Source organism: Anolis carolinensis, chromosome 2 (assembly GCF_035594765.1).
Source record: "Anolis carolinensis isolate JA03-04 chromosome 2, rAnoCar3.1.pri, whole genome shotgun sequence".
In the NCBI taxonomy this organism is placed as follows: Eukaryota; Metazoa; Chordata; class Lepidosauria; order Squamata; family Dactyloidae; genus Anolis; species Anolis carolinensis.
In genome coordinates this window covers 312,031,892-312,058,860 of record NC_085842.1, presented here as the reverse complement: position 1 = coordinate 312,058,860, position 26,969 = coordinate 312,031,892, and the positions used below count along the sequence as shown (strand labels likewise).

The 26,969-nt window shown below is 39.3% G+C and overlaps 1 protein-coding gene across 4 annotated transcripts in view; it reads right to left on the bottom strand.

Moving 5' to 3' along the window:
- Positions 1-26,969, bottom strand: part of dym (dymeclin) — a 191,032-nt gene that overhangs the window by 2,069 nt on the left and 161,994 nt on the right. The gene's annotated exons all lie outside the window — the stretch shown is intronic.

Below are 26,969 nucleotides of genomic sequence, written 5' to 3'. Positions count from 1 at the left end.
AAGTACACTTATGAAACAGACTCCTATGTTTTGTGCCAGAAAATGTAAAGTCCAGGATGTATGTTTTGGTGGGAGAATGACAGTTATGATGCCCTTTATTCATCTCAACATTTTACCAAAACAGCTGTGTATGTGTGTGTACATATTTACATATAAGATGGAGTGGTAAACACAGATAATAGAAACATTGGGCTTTCTGCATTGTTTCTTTTCTGCTCAGCTTTCCTCTTTCCTTCCCTTGACTTTTGAGCTGTGACTAACATACATCATTTGCAAAAGTGTTCATATTAACATCTCTCCCAGCAGCTCCTCCTTAATTCCTTCTTGTCCCATAGCGATACGGTCAAATTGTGATTAAAATATAAAACAGCAGCTACTTCACTTTTGGGTACCCTTAGGCATATCTATGCCTGTCATTTTATCTAGGAATGGTTATAAAGGAAAAAGAAATAACAAGTGATCTTTTCCTTTCTCTCTTTTCTTTTTTCATTCTGACTTCTACATTCTGGGCTTGGCAGGAGTTCAGTTAAAAGCCACATGTCAGCAATCATTTCAAGGGGAGATCAAACATGTCCTGTTCCGTAATTTATAAGGATGTGGGTAAGGCTAAGTGCAAGCTGCCATACTGTGTGAGCAGCGAAGCAAGGCTGGCAAAGGCCTTGTGCCCCGTTGCCTATTAATAACAGGTAGCAAGGGATGGCACACATCACACAGACCTGTTCCATAAGTTATAACACCGTTCTGTAATTTCTAAGACATGTATCACATGGACAGGTCCTGTTCTGTGATTTACATTCAGCCCTCCATATTCACTGGGGTTAGGGGCACAGGACCCCGTGTGGAAGTGGGAAAAAAACAAATAAAAATTGCTATTTTTTTTACCTAGGACTGTTTAATGATGATGCCAACACGCTGTCTGCTCTAATTTCCAAGAGATTGGCTCATATGGACTATATTTCCAAGCCAATATCCTCTCTATATTGGTCATGGTTTCCTGCTGGCTGCTGGAGACAATTCAGGATCACTGCTGTTCCAGGAAATTAAAAGTCTCCTCTTGTGGTGGGCATCTTTCTAGTGAGGAAATGCCACCAAACATCACAGCAATTGTGGAATCTCAAGTGAGAGGGGTTAATGTTTGCTGATGGCTTAGAGACACTTCACAATAAGTGGAGTAAACTGATAGCCTAAACATACGTATCTTTAGGTTTTATTTTTTGTTTATCCACAGCATCTTTGCAGTGTCTTTACTCCAAAGCACACTTGGCAATTTCATTTGTAAAACGTTCTTCTGGAGGTGATCCAAACAATGGGGAACATCTTGAGAATAACATAGTTCATCTCAAGAATGGGAGACTTCAGCTTTCGAAATAAAGAAATCAGATGGCTTTATATGTCATCTATGTAACTTTCATTTTAACTGGTTTCTTCTCTATACATAGGCTTTCAATTGCATGTTTCTTAATAGTCTCCCACTTGTTTAGCAAATCAAATGAACTTTCAGACAATCAGCAAGTGAATGTGAGTGGAACCTTCATTTTAAGGGTAGATTATATGTGCAAATGAACATAACTAACATTTGCCCTACGTAGCCCAGAAGGCAACTTTTCCAAGCTTCTTGTGCCTCCCCTACACGATGCTAAGAGGATTCTTCAGAGACATTTTAAAAAATGTACTCATAGTGGTCTCACGGATGCTTCTATGCATTTGTAAAAAAACAAAAACAAATATATGTCTGATTCCTTTTTAGGGCTGGGTAATTTTTGGATCTCAAGTTAAGACTTTATTTCTGAAATAAATCTGTGTGGATAATGGGTTATGCAACTGTGGCATGACCTACTAATATAGTCCAGTCTAAACCTGCCCCCTCCCCAAATCCTCTGTGTTTGCTATGCTGACTTTATTTACCACATCAACGGCAGTTTATCCCTGCTCTCAAGCAAAACGGATGTTTGAGCTGGTGGCTGGGACAAGAGTATCTAGCTAGACAGGTTCAAAGTTTACCAGACTGTCTGAGCCTTCGAGTCTGTGATCTGATGCAAAACCACAGGGAGTCCCCAAGAACAGATGCGGCTCACAAATAGCCGTAGATTCATTGCTACTTTGGGGCAGTTCCCCCTCCCTTCGCTGCCGACAGACACCTGAAAGATCATACAGATAGCTACCAAAGATCATATCTGGCTTTGCTCCAGAAGCTTTAACGCTACTTGGAATCAAAAGGACACTACACTATATTAAAGATCAGATTACTGTCTCCACTAAGGACCTCCTGCACGTTTGCTGTCTCCTTCTCCTACTTATTAGTTTTATTTATTTTAAAAACATTGGCGCACGCCACCTTCCATGGCAATTAGTATTTTGGATAAATATGAAAGATATCAAGATGAAAACTAGACTGCAATTAAATAAAACCATTGTTATTGTCATGATGACCATAATGCAGGGTTTTATGAGGCTAAGAGAATGTGACTTGCCCAAGGTCACCTAGTCGGGTACCTAGGGTCAAATAGATATTCAAACCCAAGCCTCCAGAGTCATAGTTCAATGCTCAAACCATTATGCCAAGTTGGTTAGCTGCAGAAAACTAGTTATCAACCACTCATTTCCAGACAATGTTATTATGGTAATTTGGAAGCCTTCTTTGGATAGCCATGCATGAAGCTGAGAAAGGGGACATTTATTCAATAGTTTACTTTATTATTTCATGCCTTCAAATAATTTTTGACTTAAGTTGATCCTATCACGGGGTTTTCTTGGCAATATTGGTTCAGAGGAGGTCGCTCGTGCTGGGAAAATGTGACTGGCCAAAGGTCACGCAGTCAATTTCATGGCTGAGCAGGGATTTGGACCTTGGTCTCCAAAGCCATCCAATGCTCAAACCACTATAATCCTTGTTTCTCAAGTCTGATTTAAAAAATACAATTGTCCCTCCATACGAATGAACCATCAAAACTATCCCTGAGTATTTCTTGCCTAAGCAAAACCTATGAAATTCAGAATCAATACGGTTAGAAGAGACCACAAAGGCCATCCAGCCCAACCCCCTGCCATATGGAATCAGCATAAAACAACAGGAGATTTGAAGGGACACCCACACATGGTGATAAATGATTTTGGCAGTTTTACTGGTATATACTTAGAATACTCAATCCTCCTCATTCATTTGAAAATAATGAATTAAAAACCCAATATTTTTAACATAAGAGAACAATTATCTAGGAATTTCTAAGTGTCCTAGTGCAATTCTAATGTGAAAGTTGATTACAGTGTCATGTTTGAAGTGAAGCCCACAAATGTGGAGGCCCAATTGTATGCTTAAAATGTATAGGGTGAAAATGAATGTTGCAAACTCAAGTTTGAATGTTGGTGCTCCATGATGAATCTCTAGCTACTTGATGATTACTGTTCCCGCCATGAAATGGTTCCAAAACCCATAGTTCATAGTGAACATTTGATTTCCAGTCTCCCAAGCACTACACACACCCAACAACCTCAGAGAATCTAATACTAGTTCACTCACTTTGAAGCACTGAATGTTTTGCAAATTCTACAGGCATCACACACAACAAAACCCAGGGCACTGAATACATCTTGTTCCCTAGTTACAAAACTACCAGGCCCATATGTGCCAACATTGCAAGGAATTCACGCTCAGAAGGAAGAAAAAAAAAGAATATATACATCTGGAAAAAAATCTGTAACATCTTATTTACTTTTAAAACTTTCCATTTTCACAAAACACTTTGAAAGCAATACACCCAATCCCTCACAAAGAGCAGGCCATTTCTTTGAGGGATTATTCTATCACTGTGACTATCTGTCATGGCGCTAGTCATTGTATTTTCTGGAATATCAGAAGCACATAAGTACAGCTCCTCTTCATCCCTCTCCCACTATTTCAGGTTTTGCCAGCACTTATTTGCATTGTTTTCTTGTTTCTGCCGACTGAAAGTCGTCTGGATGTGCATTAGCCTAAACGAGGACATGATTCGGTTGAAGCGTCCGCATGGTATGCAGCCATGTCTGCCTGATAGCATCTTTATGCCTTTTTTTGGACTTATAGAAGAGACATCAACTGCGGAAAAACTCAGTCAGGAGAGACAAAGCAGACTTACGGAAAATTACAAGGCAAAAGAAGATCCATCTTCTTTCATCTGCAAGCTAGCACATCTTGACTACACTGATGTGAATGGGAGTAATGCTAGATGAGTCTTGGGGTCATATCGCCACAAACCACATGTCTCTAGCAAGACTTCCTTGAAAAAGAGACAACACCTGCGGGTCTTAATCCTCTCTGACACTGCCATTCCCTTTTCCTTTTGTGTCATGTCTTAATTAGATTGTAAGCCTGGGGTCAGGGAGATGGTTCTTTATGTATAAAGTGCCATGTACAACAATGGCACTATATATCTATATCTATATCAAGTAAAAATATTTTCTCCAGATGCGTATTTATTTATAATGTTCTCCCCCTTCCTCCACAAAGCTCAAAATGGCATAGGTTGTCCCCCCCCCCCCCCCCAAATACACTCTTACTCTCAGAACAACCTTGTGATGCAGGTGAGACTGCAAGTTAGTTGTTGGCCCGTGGTTATCTGGAAGCCGTATGTCTGGAAAAACAAGATTCTAAGAAACTTGCTATGCATCTTGGCAAATAGAGGAGGCACTTCTTTAGAGACATTTGCCCCCTGCTTGTAGAGAAGGACAAGCACAAGGAGGGAAAGAGGTGGAGTTTACACACTTACACATTAGGAGGACAACTGCATAGAAATACAAATTGTTGAGCAGCAAAGTGCAGAGAAAGAAGCTGCAACAGCAGCATGTTTGTTTACTAAACATATTTTCCAACTATTGTCATTAATTTTATGTGAACTGATTACAGCTAATGAATGCAATACCATTAGTCTTCCTCGATTTGGTGCCTTCCAGGTGTGCATGACTGCAACTCCCACAATCCGTTAGATAAGTGATAGACATGTTATGCTACTGGATGGCTATACTTAAGGACTGACTCCCTGCTCCCAAAAAATTAGCAAATTTAGTAACAATTCACATGTCTTAAATCTTGTATCTTTCTTAGAATCCAAAATTTGGGCACACCAGAAAAGATGGAATATTTGCTTTTATATAAAATTTTGCTGAAAAAATGGGGCTGGCTGCTGAAAGCCTACCTATTCATCTTGTATGCAGAACACATCATGCGATGTGTGGGGCTAGATGAATCCAAGGCTGGAATTAAAATTGCTGGAAGAAACATTAACAACCTCAGATATGCAGATGATAGCATTTTGATGGCTGGAAGCAAGGAGGAGCCAAGGAGCCTTATAACCAAGGTGAAAGAAGAAAGTGCAAAAACTGGGTTGCAGTTAATTGATAACTGGCAAATAGAGGAAGAAAACGTGGAGGCAGTGAAAGACTTTATATTTCTAGGGGCGAAGATTACTGCAGATGCAGATTGCAGCCAGGAAATCAGAAATCATTTACATCTTGGGAGTAGAGCAATGACCAACCTCGATAAAATGGTGAAGAGTAGAGACATCACACTGGCAATGAAGGTCCGCATAGTTAAAGCAATGGTATTCCCCAAAGTAACATATAGATGTGAGAACTGGACTATAAGGAAGGCTGAGTGAAGGAAGATAGTCGCTTTTGAACTGTGGTGTTGGAGGAAAATTTTGAGAGTGCCTTGGACCGCAAGAAGATCAAATCAGTCCATACTCCAGGTAATAATGCCTGACTGCTCACTGGAGGGAACGATATTAGAGGCAAAGATGAAGTACTTTGGCCACATAATGAGAAGACAGGAAAGCTTGAAGAAGACGATGAAGATGATGATGAATGTGAAGTTTTCTATTGTTTTTCTATTGTATAATATATTCTGCATTTCACACTGTCTTGATATACGTAGATGCCAATAAAAGCTTATTGGAATACTAATGATGCTGGGGAAAATGGAAGGAAAAAGGAAGAGGGGCTGACCAAGGGCAAGATGGATGGATAGATGGTATCGTTGAAGAGACTGGCTTGACCTTGAAGGAGCTGGGGGTGGCGACGGCTGACAGGAAGCTCTGGCCTGGGCTGGTCCATGAGGTCATGAAGAGTCAGAAGTGACTGAACGAATAAACAACAACAACTGAAAGTAAGTGTAACTATTACAAGATAACGGAGAGCATATGTTTCCTGGAACAGGATATAGGGAAGACCAGCTCAGATTTTAAGAATATCTATCTCTAAACAACAGCTTAGTTCTTTATCATGTTACTTGCCCTTTTCTTGTGATACATGTTGCAGTATCTATATATATAAAAGAGTGATGGCATCAGGGCAGCGGACAAAACAACAAAACTACAGGCCCCCCAACCTCAAAATTTGACAACACAACCCATCATCCACGGCTCTAGGTTGATACAACAAAAAGCAAAGAAAAATAAAGTCCTAATTAGGGGGAGAGGAATAATTGTTTTTATCCAATTGCTGCCAGTTACAAGGCTCCTTGGTCTCCTAGCTACCTACTCAGCCCAGGGGACAGGCACAAGAGTTTGGAGAGACCCCTAAGGGCCATCCAGCCCAACCCTTTCTACTATGCAGCAGGACACAATCCAAGCATTCACAACACATGGACAACGTATAAATACTATACAATACTACACATGGACATAGACCCCCTCTACCCTCACCACTTTCACAGTACACAAACCACCAAATGCATACTAAACATAAAGACAACCATACAACAGACATCCAATACCACCACTACCTCAACAAGTTCTCACCAACACCACCAGACAACGCCACAGCAACGCGTGGCCGGGCATAGCTAGTATTGTATAAATGATTCAGTCAGTGGTCACTCAGTAGTGTGAATTTTCATGGAAAAGGCACACAATAAGTTTCACACAACAACCAAACTATTTTACATTTATTAAATTACCCCAAACACATCCTATAGTCAAAATACAATCTCCAAATCAGTATACAAAAATAAAATGAAACCAGCCAACCCTATACGAGGTAAAAATAAGAAACCAATTTAACAGTAGAGTTCTTGTTAATGCCTCAGAGAACAGATTGAATTTCATATTAGAACTATTAAAAGCAAAACTTTTAAACAAACCAGATGGAAACACTGGAGTTTTTTTGTTTTGTGCAAAGTCTTTTAAATACTAACATCCCAAAATAATTTCGATTATTGCCTATCAAAATGAAAATCATTGAAGAAATACTAAAGGGATACAGACAGCTGTTAGTCAATCTGACCTGGAGGAAAGCCTTAAGGAAGCCATTTTACAAATGTTTTGGGGGGGAAAACTTGATTAATTGATATCTGGTCAACTGTCAAAATAATTATTTTGGGTCATATGAAGAGTCAACAGTACTGAGACAATTTACAAAACTCAAGCATCTGTCCTTGTTTGGAGCATTGATTTCATGGTAAAGCAGAATGGACAAAGTACCCAGAGAGAAGCAATGTGGTAAATGGGCAAAGCACGTCCCAGAACCATAGCTGGCATCCACTTCCATCCCACTCCTTTGTGTATTTTACCCCTTTGAGTATTTTAGAAATTAATACTGGATGAGAATGCAATGCTGCTATTCATAGCAATGGGCATACTTCAGTTATATTTGTTGTATTGCAGACATGAAGCAGTTAGAGATTAGCCTGCTGCCATGAATTTATCCCTGTAAATGTACACTGCATCATCTGAATTATGAATTTGGGCTGATCTTTCAGGATGGCAGATGAGCTATTAGATGGGTTATTGCTAGGGGAAAAGATCGGTGAGTTATTCTCATGTTGGTCCTGCAACATTTGCTAGAAAAAGTAAATATGATTGGGTACTATGTCTGCAATCCACTGAATTCTTATTACAAATCTAGGTATACTTTTGTGTAAACATGTAGGACTAGACCACTGGTAGAAATATAAACATATTTTTTAGTTCCATTTAAGTTAATGGAAGAATTAGACATTGTATTCACCTTTCTCCCATTGAAATGTCAGGTCTTGGAAGGGTTTAATTTTGGCGGCATTATATTTAAAATGATATACTCCATTGAGCAATTCTCTAAACCAAACATGGTCAGAGGACTGGTACAGAATAATCAAAATACTGAATGGTGCAATACTTGTTTCATTTCTGCAGGATCAAAACCAAATTGGCAAATAAAAGTATCTTCTGAATTTGCACAGATACTCTTGAAAAGAAGAGACATGGAAAACAGGTAACGCAATTCCAGTTGTTGAATCAACTTAAATAAAAGGTGTTGCCTTTACTATTGCATGTGTTGTTCATATTCTGGGACAGATGTGGAAAAATTCATTTTATTAAAACAACACAGAAAGCAGAATTACATGCTTATGTAATGGAGACTAAAGAGCACACAATCTAGGAAATGGAGAAAGAAATGTCAACTGCTTGCAATATTTGCTCGGGTTCACGGGGAAGCAACTCCCTTCAGTAAAAGGGTGCTTTGTCTTTTTATCTAGAGAATTATGTGGGCATGAGGAATCGTTTCATAATGGGATTAGACAGATAAAGGTGGGTTATGCACTATGTGCCAGACATGGATGACGAAGAAACTGTTTCAAGGCAGACCTATTGGGAAACAATTGAAGAAAAAGCCAAGATATCACTGAACAAACAAGCAAAAAACTATTGGCAAAAAAAGAAGAAGGAAAAAAAAAGAGGGGAAAGCACGCAACAGTTTTATTTCCTGACCTTGCGGAAGCATTGGTGACCCCATTAAGCACACAAAAGTGATTGACTGCTCAGACAGATAAAGTAAAATCCCTTTGTATGTTTTTGAGTTTGGGGAATTAAAAACTGAAAAAAGCAAAATAATCCCCAGACCTGCATTTCTCTGTTATTAAATTACAGCAATTCCATGTTGTTCTTTTTCACCATCATTTAAAAGGAGCTGAGCCTATTAAACATCTACCAAAAATAACCTTTGCTAGAATGAAAAGGACATCAAATACTTTGCCAGGATAAAAGGGACACATGTCTACTGAAACCCATTTTTGGCTAAACTATGGAAGAGTTGTAAAAAAAAAGAGAGAAAAAAAATCTTTTTTGCTTATGGTAAGGAGAGAAAAATGCTTCAATTTATAGAAGGCCTTCTGATTAACATCTGAATTGTTCAGAAGCTCAATGGTAAAACTCCTGTTTGCCTACAGAAAAGCATAGTCACCTCTAAGACAAAGGATCTCACACCACAGGGCTTGGGCGGATGTCTGTCTGAGACACAAGAGATCCACTGCCCACATAAAAAGGCAATACTAGGACAGATGGATCCATGGACTGATTCATTATAAAGCAGTAAGTCTTACACATATGCTTTCAAGTATACAGGCACTAGACCACAACTTGAAGACGTTTTGATTTCCACGCATCCATGTTTGTTCTGTAGGCAAAGTTGTGTGACAGTGTGCTATCTTTTTCCTGTTACCATTTATAACAATTATATTGAGAGGAACATATGCATATCCTCCAACGGTCCTGATTTGGCTGGGAAGGTTCAAATTCATCCGATGTTCTCACATTTCCCAGCTGTTTTTAAAACGCCCCAGTTTCTGTCTCTCCTCCCCATCTTTCCCCTTCATCCTCAGTTGACTTCAATTGCTGCAAAATGCATTCAGAGTGTAAAAGTAAACTGTACTCAAATAACTCAGCAGAGGGACAGGAAAGAAGGGGGCAAAATCTTGCCCTATGAAGGCAAAAGCAAACCGCTGCCGTCTCTCCTGCACAAGCCCCAGTTTTCATCTGCGAAATGTTGGAGGGCCTGTGCCTCTTCTTCACTGCTGTTAACAATTGTTATTGGCCCAGTTCAGTGACTCTTCTGATGATACTGAACTCTGGCCAAGAACTATGCAAGCAAATTATTGATATTGGTGGTAGAACATATCTGTGGCGATTAGAACTCCATACATGCACATGGAGTCAAATATGAATAATTATGGGTTGACTGTATATATTCACGAAAAGTTTTAGATGAATCTCAAGGATCATTTAAAACCAACATCTCACATTTAAAAAGATACACAGTTCAATGGACACCATAGTTCAAGAAAGATATTGACAAACTGGAACGTTTTTAATAGAGGAAGGCAATCAAATGGGCAAAGGTCTGGAAGCCAAATCCTATGAGTAGCTTAGGGAACTGGGTAGGTTTAGTTTGGAAAAAGAAGGCTGAGATAGCCATATTTGATGTCATATTGAAAATGAAGAAGCTTTGTTTTCTACTGCTTCAGAGATTAGGACACAGAGCAGTGGAATCTACAGGAAAACTAATACAAGGGAGAACTTTCGGGTGGTAAGAGCTGTCTCACATGCTGCCTTGGATTATGGTGAAGTTTCCATCTTGGGGAGTGTTTTAAACAGAGGCTGGATGGCCATCTGCCAGCAGTGTTAGTGTTTTCCTGCATGGCAAAATGGGATTGGACTGGATGGACCTTGTGGTCTCTTCCAGCTCTGTAGCTCTAAAAGGAAATTATAGTATAGCCCCGCTCTATTCTGAATTGGTTAGATCTCATTCGGAGTAATCCTGTGTCCAATTCTGGGCACACAATTCATAACGGATATTGACAAGTTGGAACGTGTCCCGAGAAGGGCCACCAAAATGGTCAAAAGTCTAGAAGTCAAGCCCTATGAGGAACAGCTGAGGGAGCTGGGTATGTTTAGCTTGGAGAAGAGAAGCTAAAGACGAGATATGATAACTCTGTTTAAATAGTAGAAATGATGTCATACTAAAAAAGAGCAGGCTTGTTTTCTGCTGCTCTAGAGGATAGGACACACAGCAACAGATCCAAACTGCAAGAAGAGATTTCACCTAAACATCCTGATGTTAAGAACTGTCTGATAGTGGGATATGCTGCCTCAGATTGTGGTGGTTTTCTTCTTTGGAGGTTTTTAAACAGAGGCTGGGTGGCCATCTGTCATGACTGCTTTCACTGTGTGTACTTGCATGGCGGGGAGTGGAATGGATGGCCCTTGGGGCCTCTTCCAACCGTATGATTCTTTTGTGAGATTGTGATTCTGCCTTCTTCCCCCAGATCATAATACTTTTGACATTTATATTTTCTTCAAAACATTAGAATAGCTTATTTTAATACTGCAATTTAAGAGAAACCAAGGGGGAAAAGTTTAAAAGTTCAGGATGCTTCCAGAGTTTGATTATACTGACAGTATTTCTACAACTTTGTAGTTGCATATAAATAACTCTGAGAAATGTATAGAAAAGAGATAATGTCTTGAAACCCAAGCACATGTTCTAATAAAACAAGGCAAAAATTGCTTTCAGGGCAGATTTTTAACTCAAAAGTGTTTCTCTGTGTGATGTGTGCTTTAGGTTTCCACTGGCTACTTAGCTTCAGAACACCCAGTTTCTTATCCATGAAATCTCTCCATCAGTAATTTTCTCTCATGCTGTAGGAACATGCCTTTTCTTCAAAAAAAAATTGTTATATAAAACCATTTTTGTTATGTAAAATAAGTAACAGACATCACAACATCTCTCTTTTTTCTCGCTATAAATACCTTCAAACAATAATAAATACTCATGTATGGAAAAAGTAGAAATAAGATGTAAAACAATTTATAACAGAGAAGATAATCAAATAATTTTGCAATACTGAAATTATTATTTTAAAAAGTGATAAACAATGACCATCTGTCCATAAAGAAATCAGCAACCCAGAAATACGTTTGTTAGCTAAAATAATTTCTTGAAAAATAGCATAATTGTGTTGACAAAGCAATATTCTTGATTTTTAGGCCATGTAAAATGTTAAAACAGATTACCGTAAACTAGTTTAAAAACACATGTGTTAGCCTTTGAGATAGATCAATGAGGGTCAAAGGTTTTGGACCTCATTGATCTATCTCAAAGGACAACGTATTTGGCACAAAAATTAAATCAGTGCTACCACCCATTTGGCTTTGAAAGGGAGTGCATTCTACAGTTTGTGCCATGGTTGAAAAGGCCTTCTCTCTGGCTTCAAAACAAGTTTTGGTTTCATGGGTGGGAGATGGAGGAGGACTCTCTATGTCAGACCTCAATCCTTGGGAAGACACATTTAGGGAGAGGCAGTATTCACTCTTGAACTTTAGAAGTTGTACAAAATATCTATGAAATTTCTCTCCCACTTCGAAAAGAAAAAAGATACTCTACAATGTTTAATATTGCAATATATTTTTACTATTAGGTTACAAAAAGAGGATTATATAATACAGGTTTGAAAATGTGACTCCACATCACATATGGATATTTTTTAACTACGAACTCTATAATGATATGATTTAACGGAAGACACCAAAAAAATAGGTGGATAAAACTATCAATTTCAGCTCCCAAATCCTCATAGGAAATTACATAATTCCCAATCAGCAAATCCTGGCCTGAAACTAATCGTTTTTGTTTCCAAAGAAAAAGATACTCCAGATTCTGTATCCTGACTACTATTTCTTAGATATAAAATACTGATGTCAAAAGGGATAAGCCTAGAGTAAAAATTTATACCAGATGTTTAAAGATGTTCTGAGAGCAGAACATTTAAATTTAATTCCATATCCCATCTTTGGAACCAGAGTAAATTGAATACTCTAATTTCAATATACTCTTATTCTACTCCAACTGTCTTTGCTGATTTATAGTAATCATAATGAGAAATTGATTTTACTGCAGTAACACTGCATAGTAAGCGTACATTCATATTTAAATCATGTTGAAGCAGAACTGAAACCTGTTTCTATTCCAAGACAGCCTTTGCCAAGACAACCTTTCACGAACAATCACAGTCTCATATAGGACATCTAGCCTCTGTCCAGAATGACAAATCCGTATAACTCAGGTCCTATTTGGAGGTGTGTGGTCCAAGGGTACTAGAAATAAGACATACAAAGCTATGGAATGGAATGAAAGAAGTCTGTGATTTAGTTCAAAAAGACATTTTAACCAGCATTGCTGTGGATTTCAAAATAAGCAGAGGAAGAGAATGAGAGCCATCCCTAAAGCAAGCTGCAAGAGAATAAAACAGCATGGAGAAGAAACCAAATTGAATGCTTTAAGTTCTCTGCCCAGGATGCACACAGGGATCATACTGTTTGTCCTCAAATATAAAGGAATGTTTTTTTAAAGGACAGTCATTTCCCGATTTGCCGTTTGCCAATATAGAACTGGATTGCAGTGATGACAAGAAAGAGACTAACCAGAGAGCAGGGAGATTTGGGGATGTCTGTGGTTCAGGAGAGAATTGAAAGAGAAATTTACTGGGAGAAGATTGGAGCAAACTGGGACTGGTGCAAGATAAAGGACAAATTTTGAGTTTGATAAAGTTTATATTTTTAACTGGTGATGGTGGTGGTGTTTTGGACCATCTCTGATTCCTGTGTTGTGGTGGAAATAGAGAAAGCAGCAAATTGAATAACATCTGCCCATTTGTTTCCACATTCTGTGTGATGTATGAACAAGCCCTGAGTCTCAGCATTGCGCATCATAGTTCCAATTTTACCACATTTAAACTTTAGAGGAATTAAACAGACAGGGCTCCTAAAAGCTTCAAAACCCCTTTCTTGTTTAAAATAGCTTTCTATGTTTTTTAGTTGTATAAAAATCCTTTTTATGTGAAGGGCGGCCAAAGGAACGCCACTGTGAGTCAGTGTGCATGCTTTTCTAAGGAAGAGGCACCAGGCATGCTTTCTCACCAGAAGCGGCTGCAAAAGAAATGGCAGAGACATTGCAAAAAGCCAGCCAGCTGGGACAAAAGTCAAGAGCTAGGAAAAGTAACTTTGGAGGGGCCTTAACTCCCTCTAGTTTTGGATTCTAACTATAATTTTGAGTGAAAATTTTCCAACTTTTGTAATCCCACATAAGAATTATAGACCAATATAGGAAACCTCGATAAAATAGTGAAAAGCAGAGACATCACACTGGCAACGAAGGTCCGCATAGTGAAAGCAATGGTATTCCCCATGGATGCGAGAGCTGGACCATAAGGAAGGCTGCGCGAAGGAAGATAGACGCTTTTGAACTTTGGTGCTGGAGGAAAATCCTGAGAGTGCCTTGGACCGCAAGAAGATCCAACCAGTCCATACTCAAGGAAATAATGCCCGACTGCTCACTGGAGGGAAGGATATTAGAGGCAAAGTTGAAGTATTTTGACTACATCATGAGAAGACAGGAAAGCTTGGAAAATATCATGATGCTGGGGGGAAAGGAAGGAAAAAGGAAGAGAGGCCGAACAAGGGCGAGATGGATGGATGGTATCCTTGAAGTGACTGGCTTGACCTTGAAGGAACTGGGGGCGGTGACGGCTGACAGGAAGCTCTGGCATGGACTGGTCCATGAGGTCACGAAGAGTCAGAAATGACTGTGTGAATGAAGAAGAAGATAGGAAAGCCAGCAAAGTATAATGGTTTGAATCCCTACTCAGACAAGGACGTCCAATGGGTGACCGTGGGCAAGCCATGCTCTTTCAGCTTAGGAAGAAGGCAAAGATATCACCTTGCCTGAACAAATCTGGTCAAATAAACCCATTTGTAGGATAGCATTATGGTCTCCATAAATTGTAAATGACTTGAAGGCAGGAAGGAAGGGAGAAGAGGAGGAGGAGGAAGGGGGAAGAGACACAACAAAAAAAGGTAGGGAAGAGGAGGAAGATCACCACCATCACAGTGGAGGAGGAGGATGTGGAGGAGGGGGAAGAGGAGAGACCTGAAAAAGAAAAATGCCTAACACTGTGATTCCCAAACTTTGTTGCTTTGTACTTCTACTGCCTGACGTCCCAGCCAGCTTGTTCAATGGATGGTATTTCTGGGAGCTGAAGTCCAAAACAGATGAAGGGCCAAAGTCTAAAGGCTCAACCTTAATTCTCTATCTGGATCTTAAAATGAGATAATGATTTGAGTGTTAAATCTCTTATAAACATATCTTGCCATGAAAACCCTATGATAGATTCGGGCCCAGCCTACTTGAGGGACCGCATCTCTTCCTACGAGCCAACACTAGCCCTAAGATCATCAGGAGAGGCCCTTCTCTTGGTCCCACCACCGACACAAGTGCGGTTGGTGGGAACGAGAGAGGGGACTTTTTCAGTGGTGGTCCCACAGCTCCAGAACTCCCTTCCTAAAGAGGTGTGATCAGCCCCCTCCTTGCTGGCCCTTCTCTTGGTCCCACCACTGACACAAGTGCGGTTGGTGGGAACAAGAGAGCGGACCTTTTTGGTGGTGGCCCCGCAGCTCTGGAACTCTCTTCCTAAAGAGGTGCAATTTGCCTCCTCCTTGCTGGCCTTTCGTTCACAAATTTAAACCTTTTTGTGGAACCAGGCCTTTCCTGAAGATCAATAAGGCAATGGCCAGACAGTTACTGGTAATGTACATTTTGAATATTTTGGACTTGGCAATGCTTTTACACGGCCTAAAGGAAATGGAGTTTTTAGGATCCTAGCATAACTGTTTTAATGGATAACCTTAGTAGCCTGCGCGTCAGGGAATTTTTAATGGTATAATGTCTTAATTTTATTAATTTGTTATATTTGGTTTATGTAGTGTGTAATCTGTTTATTTGGTTATAGGATGTCTTTTGTTGAATTTTTATGTAATTTCTGCTGCTTTTAACCATTGTGCTCTGCTTTGAATCCCACGCATGGGAGAAAAGCAGGATAAAAATAAATAAATAATAGGTTCACCTTGGTTATTTCAATGTGCCTTTGACTAATTTGGTTACAACTTGACTGAGTCCTTCTACCTCCACCTCATACCCAGCCTCTGCACTTTATTACTGGCCCATCTTACATGTGGTCATCCAGTATATTGCACATGTATCATTATTACCCTGCCCCAATTCTGAACACATCCAGTGCGCTGGGTTATTGGTTGTTGTTCAACTTATGTTTTATGATATTTTATATGTTTTTATGTATTAATTTGTTGTAATTAGAATGTATTTTATGTCACTGTTGTATTGCTGTATTATTGGGCTTGGTCCCCATGTAAGCCACCCTGAGTCCCTTCGGGGAGGTGGGGCGGGATATAAGAATAAAGTATTATTATTATTATTATTATTATTATTATTATTATTATTATTATTATTATTATTATTATTGCCATAGTTTGGAAATGACTTGAAGGCACACCATCATCATAACAAAAGCCAATATACTGGGACAGTATGCCTGTTCTCCCTAACAATTAATTTTTGCAGAGGGAGAAGATTCCACAGAACTCATTTTAAGTTTTTCTTTTTGTCTGAAGCCATGGCCACACAAACAGAACTCGAATTGATATCTACTCTCTCTTCCTCCCAATCAACTTCTCTCCATACATCATGGGAATGTTATGGCGAACCTGCAATATTTCCTGCTTCTTTGTTTAAGGGTGGGGGGAACAGGACTTGGTGAAACAGAAGGGGCAGTGGCACTTTTTTTTCTTCCCAAACTTGTACATTTTTAATCTGAGAAAGCCAGACCTGTAAGTATTACAAAACGATAACAGTTAAGAACAAGAGACAGACTTACTGTCACCAGCTGTTAACTTTCTGATCAGGGAAGCCTAGGAAGTGAGTTCTTATCTGTCTTAGTTCAGGACATGCTGACTAACACCACTATTGAGGCAGCAGACCTTTGGCTCCATAATCTTTTGTGTATTGGAAAATGTGTGTGGCTGACTGACATTATTCCCTTCTTAAGTAACTGAAGGTCTCAGAAGCGATCGAGGGAAGTGCTGTCTGGGTTCAGAAGGCCAGACATTAAAACGGGGGAGAAAAAATCATATTTCTGTTTGGAGAAACAGGAATGCAGTGCAACAGCAGTCTTTGAAAGTTCACCACTCTAGGAAAAAAAAGAAGAAAGGCAAAAAGGAGAGAAGGAAAGGGAGACACACATGACCCACACAGTGGGTGTTTTCTTATTTAAGACAATTGCATCTTTCCAGAGTCACTGTGTAGACAGTCATGGGATATGAAAAAGATCATCTGCTGCTGTTTTGCCCTAGAATAACTACCTGAAAAGCAAGATAAGAAAAAAAAAATGCTTTCATCTACCCAGTCACCTTTTTCTGTAGTTTTCTGGCACAGATGTGGAGAGTTAGTATCATAACTGAATAACTTGAGAGGCATTTATAAGATAACTAAAGTGCCTTTAATTCCTATTACTACACAGCACTGGCTTCCACTTTGCTTCCGAGCTCAATTCTAAGGACTGGTTTTGACATTCAAAGCCCTGAATGGCTTGGGCAAAAGTATCTGAAACACCACTTTCTCTCATACGATGCTGACTTTGGCTTTACAACCCGCAAAAAAGAGGCCCCATTGCAAGTCCTATCATCTCAAGAGGAAAATTTTGGAAACAGGGCTTTCTTGGTAGCAGCCCCTCAGAACTCCCTTAGAGATAAGCTTAGTTAGCTTCACACCTTCGGAACATCTAGCAGGCAACCAAGGCCCCTTCCACACAGCTGAATAAAATCCCACATTATCTGCTTTGAACTGGAATATATTTATTTATTATTTATGTATTTAAGTCATTTCTACCCCCCCTTTCTCACCGGAAGGGACTCAAGGCGGCTTACAGACCTGGCAAAAAATTCAATGCCAATAAAACAACAATACAATCCAATAAAACATAAAACAGTTAAAAAACAATTTACATTAGGCATTAAAACACATGAGAGAGTATACAAAACTTAAAACATATGAAATACAGTAGAGTCTCACTTATCCAACACTCGCTTATCCAACATTCTGGATTATCCAACGCATTTTTGTAGTCAATGTTTTCAATACATCATGATATTTTGGTGGTAAATTCATAAACACAGTAATTACTACATAGCATTACTACATTTTGAACTACTTTTTCTGTCAAATTTGTTGTATAACATGATGTTTTGGTGCTTAATTTGTAAAATCATAACCTAATTTGATATTTAATAGGCTTTTACTTAATGCCTCCTTATTATCCAACATATTCACTTATTCAACATTCTGCTGGCCCATTTATGTTGGATAAGTGAGACTCTACTGTACATAAATCCATTTGTCCAAAGACCTTGCGCCTAATCCTTAATCCAGACTGTGTTGAAGCTGTAAACATTTATTTGTTAAACGCTTGTGCACATAGCCAGGTCTTTTGTTTCTAAAGCCCAGAAGGGATGGAGCCTGCCGGATGTCGCTGGGGAGGGAATTCTACAGCCGAGAAGCCACCACTGAGAAGGTAGTGTGGACTCAGCTAGCCCATATCACAACAGATATTGTAGCATTTTCTGCCTTGATATTCTGGTTATATGGTTATGTGGAAGGGCCCTAAGATGGCACTGGTTTGTGTGAGCTTAATTTCTTAAAACCGGGATTGATCTTTGGGGCTTGATTTAATACCATGTGTATTTAATACCATGTGTATGTCCATGTGTTTATTTAAAATAGGGTTTTAACAACTTGTCTTGGCTTTGTTTCCACAGAATGCTTGTCTCTTCTGTTTTGCCCTGGGGGCCCCAGCAGTACATTAATCAACAAAAAAGCCTGACAGATGCACACAAAATGGCTAGCAATCTAGTCTAGCCCCTTTGGACTTCCTGTGTTCCTTGAGGGTAAAAACATAATCAAGTTAAGCAGTAATCTTAACCAGCAAAATTCCCATGTCTCAACAAGACCATCTTGTGCCGTCCCTTAAGCTCAAGGTCAAACCTCAGTTGCCTGCCCACTTCATTCCCATCAACAGTATTTGCATCTTCATACCTTGAGCACTCTCATCCTATTTTCCCTTGATTTGTTACTTCCTTCCACTCCTACACTCAAGAAGAGGGCCCTTAGCTTTCAGAGCAGTCTCACTTTCTTCAGCCATCCTGTCTCTGGACCACTTTATCATTCTTCTCCCAGGGCATGCAGTTTTTATTCTTTCTCCCCTTTGACTCCCTGTCTCTACCATTCTTTCTTCTAAGCCTCATTCTCCAAATAGTTTCCCCTAAAACCCCTCACTCGCAGCTTATTGCCTTCTTGTTTCTAGGCTCCCTTGGCTTGCCATGATTTCTTCCCAGACCACATCTATGCATGGTTTTAATCTCAGCCAAACTGATAACTTTTCTTTCTTCACAGAAGCTGAACTGCAAAATCTGTTAGTTTCCTGAGCCAATGAACATTTTATTCCACCATACTGGTGTCAGACACATTACTGTCATAAGCAACATATAGATTATTGCCGGCTGAGTATCCCTTATCAGAAATGCTTTGAACCATAAGAGTTTGGGATGTTTTTTTCCCCAAATTTTGGAATACCTGTATTTGCATATAAAATATGCACATAGTGACCTATCTAGGAGATGCAATCCAAGTCTAAGCAGAAAATTAATTTAATTAACCTTTCATACATAATCTGTAGGTAATTTTATACAATATTTTGAATAACTGTGTGCACAGAGCAAGGTTTGTGTCCCTATTTTAGCTACTCATGGAGTATTTCAGAATTTTGGAGTATTTCTGGAACATGGCCATACAACTCTGTGATTCCAGCCATGAAAGCCTTCGACAACGTATTTCAGAATTCCTGATAAGGGATTTTGTATAATTCCTTCCTTTCTTGGAGCTCTGGGTGACATACATGAACTTTTCTTATTTGATCCAGATCACCAAGTAGGCAAAAATGAAAAGAAACATGGCTTGCCTGTCATAAATATGACCTCTCAATTGACTATGTGAGCTCTCAATTATAGTTTGCCCAAACCTGATATTCACTATAGATTTCCTTGGGGTATTACACTGCATTGTTATAACTATTATTCCACTATAACCCCTACAGAAACAATTTGGGAATTCTGGGGTTTATAGTTTAGTGAGGCCAAGGAGCTCTCTAGCTGAGAGTTATAGATACAAGTTCAAAACTGCAAATCCAATGATTCCACACAATGTTGCCAGAAGAGTTGAGATGGAATAATAGGACTACAACTATATAGTATGATAAAGATGAGACTCATTAACATTAGGGTATGTGAAACATCCTGAGGGGATTCTTCAGGTTTCCATTCATATCTCTCATAATATACCCCATCCTTGATCAGTGCATATTTGAAGAAAGACTTGGGGCCGGGTGTGTGTGTGTTTTGAGTAAGCTGCTAACTAGCATGCCAGTGACAAATAGCTTTCTATTAAGCTTCCACATGACCCAAGTCCTGCAGCCTTTGTGTTGGTTGATGACTCAGTGTCTGGCCATGAAAAGGGACTGAATGCGGGCAAGCCCAAACGAAACTCAACACCAACAAGACTGAAGTAATCATGAGCTTTCTCTGGGCTTTGCTTTCCCCTTTCCTCACAATGGAAAGATTGTGATAACCTTTGCATGGTCAATTTCCTTGGCCGAAGAAGGTGCTGGAGTTTGATTGGAAATCTTTTTAGAAATCATGCAGGTCAAGAAAGAAGTGAAGGGATATAATAGCAAGTCTCAAAGGATCAGTCTCAAGAGCATACGTTCAGAATTTGCAAATTTTGCTGCCTGGCTTCAACTTATATCATCCCTCCCACACAGTGCCTGAAACCCCCTAAATCCCCACCCTCTTACTGTCATCTCCTCATCTAAAAGCTCTGGGTTTGACTTCCAGAAAAATGCTATCCACCCCATGTTGCTGAACAGAGATTACAGGTTAAGTTAAAGAGCTTTATTTTATTTATGGTTACATGCCCATTTTTGTTGATGTTAAGTTTTTAATTATATTTTTAGTGTATATAGTGCCAGATGCCCGCAACGCAGAGGGTGCAGTTCATAAACACCTTACATTAATCCATGCAATTAAAAGGGTCAGCTGCGAGCTCCTTCTCATTAATAGGCTCCACTCTAAACACAGTGTTTCCATATTGTTCCATGACAGATCTAACCACCCTGTAACTGAGATGATGCATGTATACAGTGGATAAACTACTTCTGGCTATTCAGGTCTGTGACCTTGGATGAAAAGGTGTCTACTTACAAGTGTGTCAAAAGGATAATGTCCATATCCAGAGCAGGCAACTATCACAGCTCAGACTACCACAGTTTTGTAAACTATGCTCTGGACAGCTGCAATCTGATTATAATGTTGGGCCGATGACTGCATGCAGCAGTGGACTTCTTCATGAAACCCATAGCTACCCACTATTCTCATCTAAAGCTCAAAATGGTGGAATAAATGACAGCTTATTAGAATACAAGATCTAGAAGCCATGGTCATAGAAGAAAGGTGCGAGCAATGCATTGCAATGCATGCCATGAAGCCAAAGATTTAAAAAGGTGCATAGCAAATGTATAATTATCAACTGAGATGTACTCATTCTGTTCAGAACACACACTCCATTGGTACGAATGCATCATTTTAGCAGTTTTGTCAGAGTCTGGCAAATTAACTATAGTCTACACTAGCTTAATGCATCATGTACCTCGCAGGCTTAAGCAATCCATTTGCCATGCTGGTCCACAAGACTTCTTCTCTACCCATTAGCTCTACAAACATGGATTCTCTTCTCTGGTGTTTGGCCCACCTTTGAAAACTAAGTTTTATTATCAATTGTACTGATGTTGGAACCAGAATTCATTTAGTTATTTCATTATTTTAAAATTATATCCTGCCCTTTTCTCAGGATGGAATCCAAAGTGATGTGAATTACCCTTCTTAAACAGAGAGGAAAAATTGGGGAATATCCAATAAACATAATGCAAAAGAAGGTACATCTAAAGCACCCTTTATATAATAAAAGTAATAATAACCATCAATTTATATCCCCATACCCAAAAAGGGAAATGCTAAAGAATGCTCAAACTTCCATACAGTGGCACTTATTTCCCATGCCAGTAAGGTAATGCTCAAGATCCTGCAAGGCAGACTCCAGCAATACATGAAGCAAGTGTTGCCAGATGTCCAAGCTGGGTTCAGAAAAAGCAGAGGAACGAGAGACCAAATTGCCAATATCCGCTGGATAATGGAGGAAGCTAGGGAGTTTCAGAAAAACATCTACTTCTGCTTTATTGACTATTCTAAAGCTTTCGACTGTGTGGATCATAATAAACTATGGTATGTTCTTGGTGGTATGGGGAGACCAAGTCACCTTGTCTGTCTCCTGAGAAATCTGTATCAAGACCAAATAGCCACAGTAAGAACAGACCACGGAACAGCAGAACTGGTTCTAGATTGGGAAAGGAGTACGGTAGGGCTGCATACTTTCACCCTCCCTATTCAACTTGTACGCAGAACACATCATGCGACATGCGGGGCTTGAGGAATCCAAGGCCGGAGTTAAAATTGCTAGAAGAAACATTAACAACCTTAGGTATGCAGATGATACCACTCTGATGGCCAAAAGTGAAGAAGAGCTGAGGAGCCTTATCACCAAGGTGAAAGAAGAAAGTGCAAAAGCTGGGTTGCAGTTAAATATCAGGCAAACCAAGATTATGGAAACCACACCTATTGACAACTGGCAAATAGAAGGAGAAAACGTGGAGGCAGTGACAGACTATATTTCTAGGCGCAAAGATCACTGCAGATGCAGATTGCAGCCAGGAAATCAGAAGACGTCTACGTCTTGGAAGGAGAGCAATGGCCAACCTTGACAAAATAGTGAAAAGCAGAGACATTACACTGGCAACGAAGGTCCGCATAGTCAAAGCAATGGTATTCTCCATAGTAACCTATGGATGCGAAAGCTGGACTATAAGGAAGGCTGGGCGAAGGAAGATAGATGCTTTTGAACTTTGGTGCTGGAGGAAAATCCTGAGAATGCCTTGGACCACAAGAAGATCCAACCAGTCCATCCTCCAGGAAATAATGCCCGACTGCTCACTGGAGAGAAGGATACTAGAAGCAAAGATAAAATACTTTGGCCACATAATGAGAAGACAGAAAAGTTTGGAAAAGATCATGATGCTGGGGAAAATGGAAGGAAAAAGGAAAAGAGGCCGACCAAGGGCGAGATGGATGGACAGTATCCTTGAAGTGACTGGCATGAACTTGAAGGAACTGGGGGCGGCGATGGATGACAGGGAGCTCTGGCGCAGACTGGTCCATGAGGTCACAAAGAGTCGGAATTGACTGACCGAATACAGAATAATAATAATAATGATGATTTTTTATTTATTACTCAACTCTTCTTTTGCCCAAAAAGTTAAAAAAAATGCTTTTAGCTAGTTCTAACATTTTCACAGCAGCTCAAATCCATGGTTGGGCTATTAAGGCTTTTTAACAAGGCGTAAACGGTGCACTCTTTTACAAATCCAAAAGAGATCATGAAGCTTTACATAGCTCTATGAGTCCAATTTCCACAAATTGCAGAGTACCAATGTTTGCACTGAAATTTGGATCACGAAGAAAAGCCATGAGAGATTCTCAACATGAATATCTCATTTTATTTAATTGACTAGAATACCCCCCTTATCAGGGCCGGCATGCAACGTGGTGTCCAAGATCATTTACAATAATCCCATATGCATTAAAATTAAGAAAGTAAATTCTGATAGGCACCCAGCTGCTGAATGTGTGCTTCAATAGATGAGTCTTTGCCTGAGGATGAGACCCTTATCTACCCTTCCTCATGTCCTTCAACATGCACAGAAGACTTGTTCAATAATAAAAGCAGCTAAGACGTGTAGTGAAGCAAGCCAAAATTTGGAGAGCTGTTCTCTTTGTACTACTTACTCCCATTCCTTGAAGAAAAAACCCTTGATAGCTATTGCTCTCTTGAATACACAAAGAATGGATGATCATGGCTTTTGACAATAACCATGGGGCTGAATTAAGCTCCACTCCATCAAATGTTGATGGCTGAAGTTGATGACCATTCTTAAAGGCAGATATTTATAATAAAAGTAGAGGCCCTCTGCCTCTACGCAGGTATGCTGAAGAGTAAATGTTCTACTTTAATCAAGTCTAGCCACTTTGGAGTAGTTCCAATTTGTTCCCAAGCCAACAGAACTTTCTGATTCTCATGCCATTAAAGGGAACAGAATGCCTAAATTACCCTTGAAAAGAAGCATGGCTTGAATTACCAGGTGATGAGGGGGCAAGTCTACTGAATTAGAGTACTTTTGTGAAACCCATGGACTTAAGTTATTATCTACACAAAACTTAATACTGCAAGCAGTTTCTTTTAAGCATTTTGAAATCGACACACCATGTTGAAGCCTGAATAAAATTCAATACTCTCAAACCGTTCCTCATTTTGTACATTTACCTTTTGTAATTTACAGTGACATTGTTATTGCTTTCCCCCATCGCTTCTTTTGAATCGAGGCATGATCACAACTACTTGCTTAATAAAATCCAGGGCTGGAGTACTAAGCTTTTTAAAACTGCAATATGCTGAACTAATTTTTTTATAATGTATAGAAATTAAGTCTATTTCCTCAGAATCATGGCATGTCCCTCAGAATTATGGCAATCTAAAAAATGAAAGATGGATTGTGTTACTTAAAATTGTTCTTCATTACACAAATCTTCAACCAGTCAATTGCCTATATATATAAACTGCTGGAAATGTGACAAGCACAGCTTGGAAAAGTTGTATATTTTAATAGGAGTTATCCTAGAATCTCTCAGACTGCTGTGAGATTTTAGGAGTTATGGTCCAAAAACGTAACCTTTTCAATCTTTGGAGATGGGTGTGGCGATTATTTCCTACATCCACTCAACACATGCCTTTTTGAAAACACCAATAGCTAAGACATACCTTCAAAAAATTTTAAGGGCGTATCTTGACATTGATATATATATAGCATTTTAATGTTTTAATGATTTATATAAGGTTTTAATGGCATGTTTTATATTGTATTTAATAATCTGGTTTTCATTTATTTGTTTGTTTGCCTTGCATGTGAAAGACCTATGGTCTAAGCATCGAATAAACTTAAACTTGAACCTTCAAAATTATAAAACTGATCAGAAGCACATTTCATTCCAGCTCTTGAAAAAGTTTTCAAAAGAATAAATATCCATCTTTGAAGAGTCTACCAAAAATCCTGTAGGAGTCCTTGCACTTCTCAAATGCAAACGGAAAAGAGCAAGATAAATCAACCCTTGCGTAGATTCAAAGGATGGCCTCCTTTAATAGAAGATTATTCTATTGTGCTTCTGCCTTTCCGGCGACTGTATGATTCAACCATGCCTGCCAAGATGGAATAACAATTATTCAACATCAGTCGAGGATGAATGGAGTGAGGCAGAGCCATGGACATGCAGGATTCTTGTCTTCACAGTATTTTGTGGACGTGTATTTGGGGGCATGCCAAGTTCTGCAAATGCATTCAGAAGGTATCTTAATATGAAAACCTTCACAAAGACTGCCATCTCATTGCAGCACAGGGATTCTTGAAGGTGATCCTAGTACAGCACAAATTCTGACAGGTTCTATGAAGCCAAAAATGCTTTGAGTATGACTCTAGAAGCAGACCCCATATATGCCATCCCAAGACCAAGTTAGCAAAGTACAGTAGGACTTGTCTTCTGAAGGTTAGCCACCAAGTATGGGTTGGTTCCAATAACAATAAATACAACAATACTGTGAAATACATGTGACCTGTGTATGCAGAGAGGCTACCTAGACCAGTGAAATCACATATCTTCAAGATATCTGAGTATTAAAAATGTAAGAACAATCTGAACAAAGAGGGAATTAGCATGGTCCTTTATATTTACTAGGGCTTGGTTCCAATAATAATAATAATAACAACAACAACAACAACAACAACAACTTTACTTTTATACCCCGCCTCCATCTCCCCAAGGGGACTTGGGGCAGCTTAAATGGGGCCATGCCCAGGTAGTTACAGTCATTAGAAAATAAAATCACATCAAATAAAATACAATTATACATGTAAGCATAGTAAAGTAACAATGACATCTAAACACACAATTTAAAAACCTGAGCAAGATTCATAAAAACAACTGGGCCAAAGTACATTGATGTACATATTGTAAACGGACAGAGAGGTGCTACAAGGTGCTACAGTTAATAGGAAAAGTTGGGATGAGGTAGACGATTGGAGTTATTTCCAATACACATTCCCTTCCCCTGGTTATCAAAATCTGTGGATGTTCCCATCCCATTGTATACAATGATGTAGTAAAATGGTCTTCCTTATATAAAATTGCAAAATCAAGCCTTGCTTTTTGGAATTATGGAGGAGGGAGGAAATTTTCAAGCCACAGACGGTTGACTCCACGTACACAGAATCCATGAATACGGAGAGCCACATTTACCATACATAACTGAGAATCCTGGACAAAAACAACAATTATGATTACATCAGTGAGTCTTCGTAAACTTCAGTCAAAGTTCAACTTGTAAATAAAGTAATCTTTAAAATATAGCTGATTATTTGCTGCTTTGTAAAATGCAGACCCATTAAAGAAAAAAAATGTACAGTAAGATTTACAAAATTTATGCAAGAGCAATAAGAGAAAACACTGTCTCAGATTAGCAATAATGTTATCACTTGTAACAGACATGAAATCACAATTATTTTCTGGCTTGAAGAATATGAGACATAAAGGGAAGGATAGAAGCAACAAGACCAATATGTGCTTTCTAAGAAAACATCAAATATCTAGGGCTATTTTTTCGCTTTCAAATAGAGGGAAGAGGGTATATTTATATGGCTTGTACAATTGTTGTTAACAGCTAGGACAGTTTTGAAACCATGCTGTTGGAGAACTGTCAGCAGTGGCAGTGATTAACTGTGACTCTGGAAGACAAGATCACTCGTTTAACCTTTGTATTAAATGGCTTTATCCCGGCAGGGTCAAGAGGATGAGCAAGGGCACTAGTTGGCACCAGACAAGGACTGTTCTTGCAAGACTCTTGTAAATCTCCCAAAGCTGCAGACGAGACAGTCAAACATTGTCAGCAGGTCACAGGGGAGCCAGCTGGAGAAGCAAATGTTAGGGAGCTGAGCTCAAGTGTACGGACAGAGGTTGAGCTACAAGATCCTCAATTTTCCAGTGAGTCACTTCCAACAAACAAGAGAAAATGAC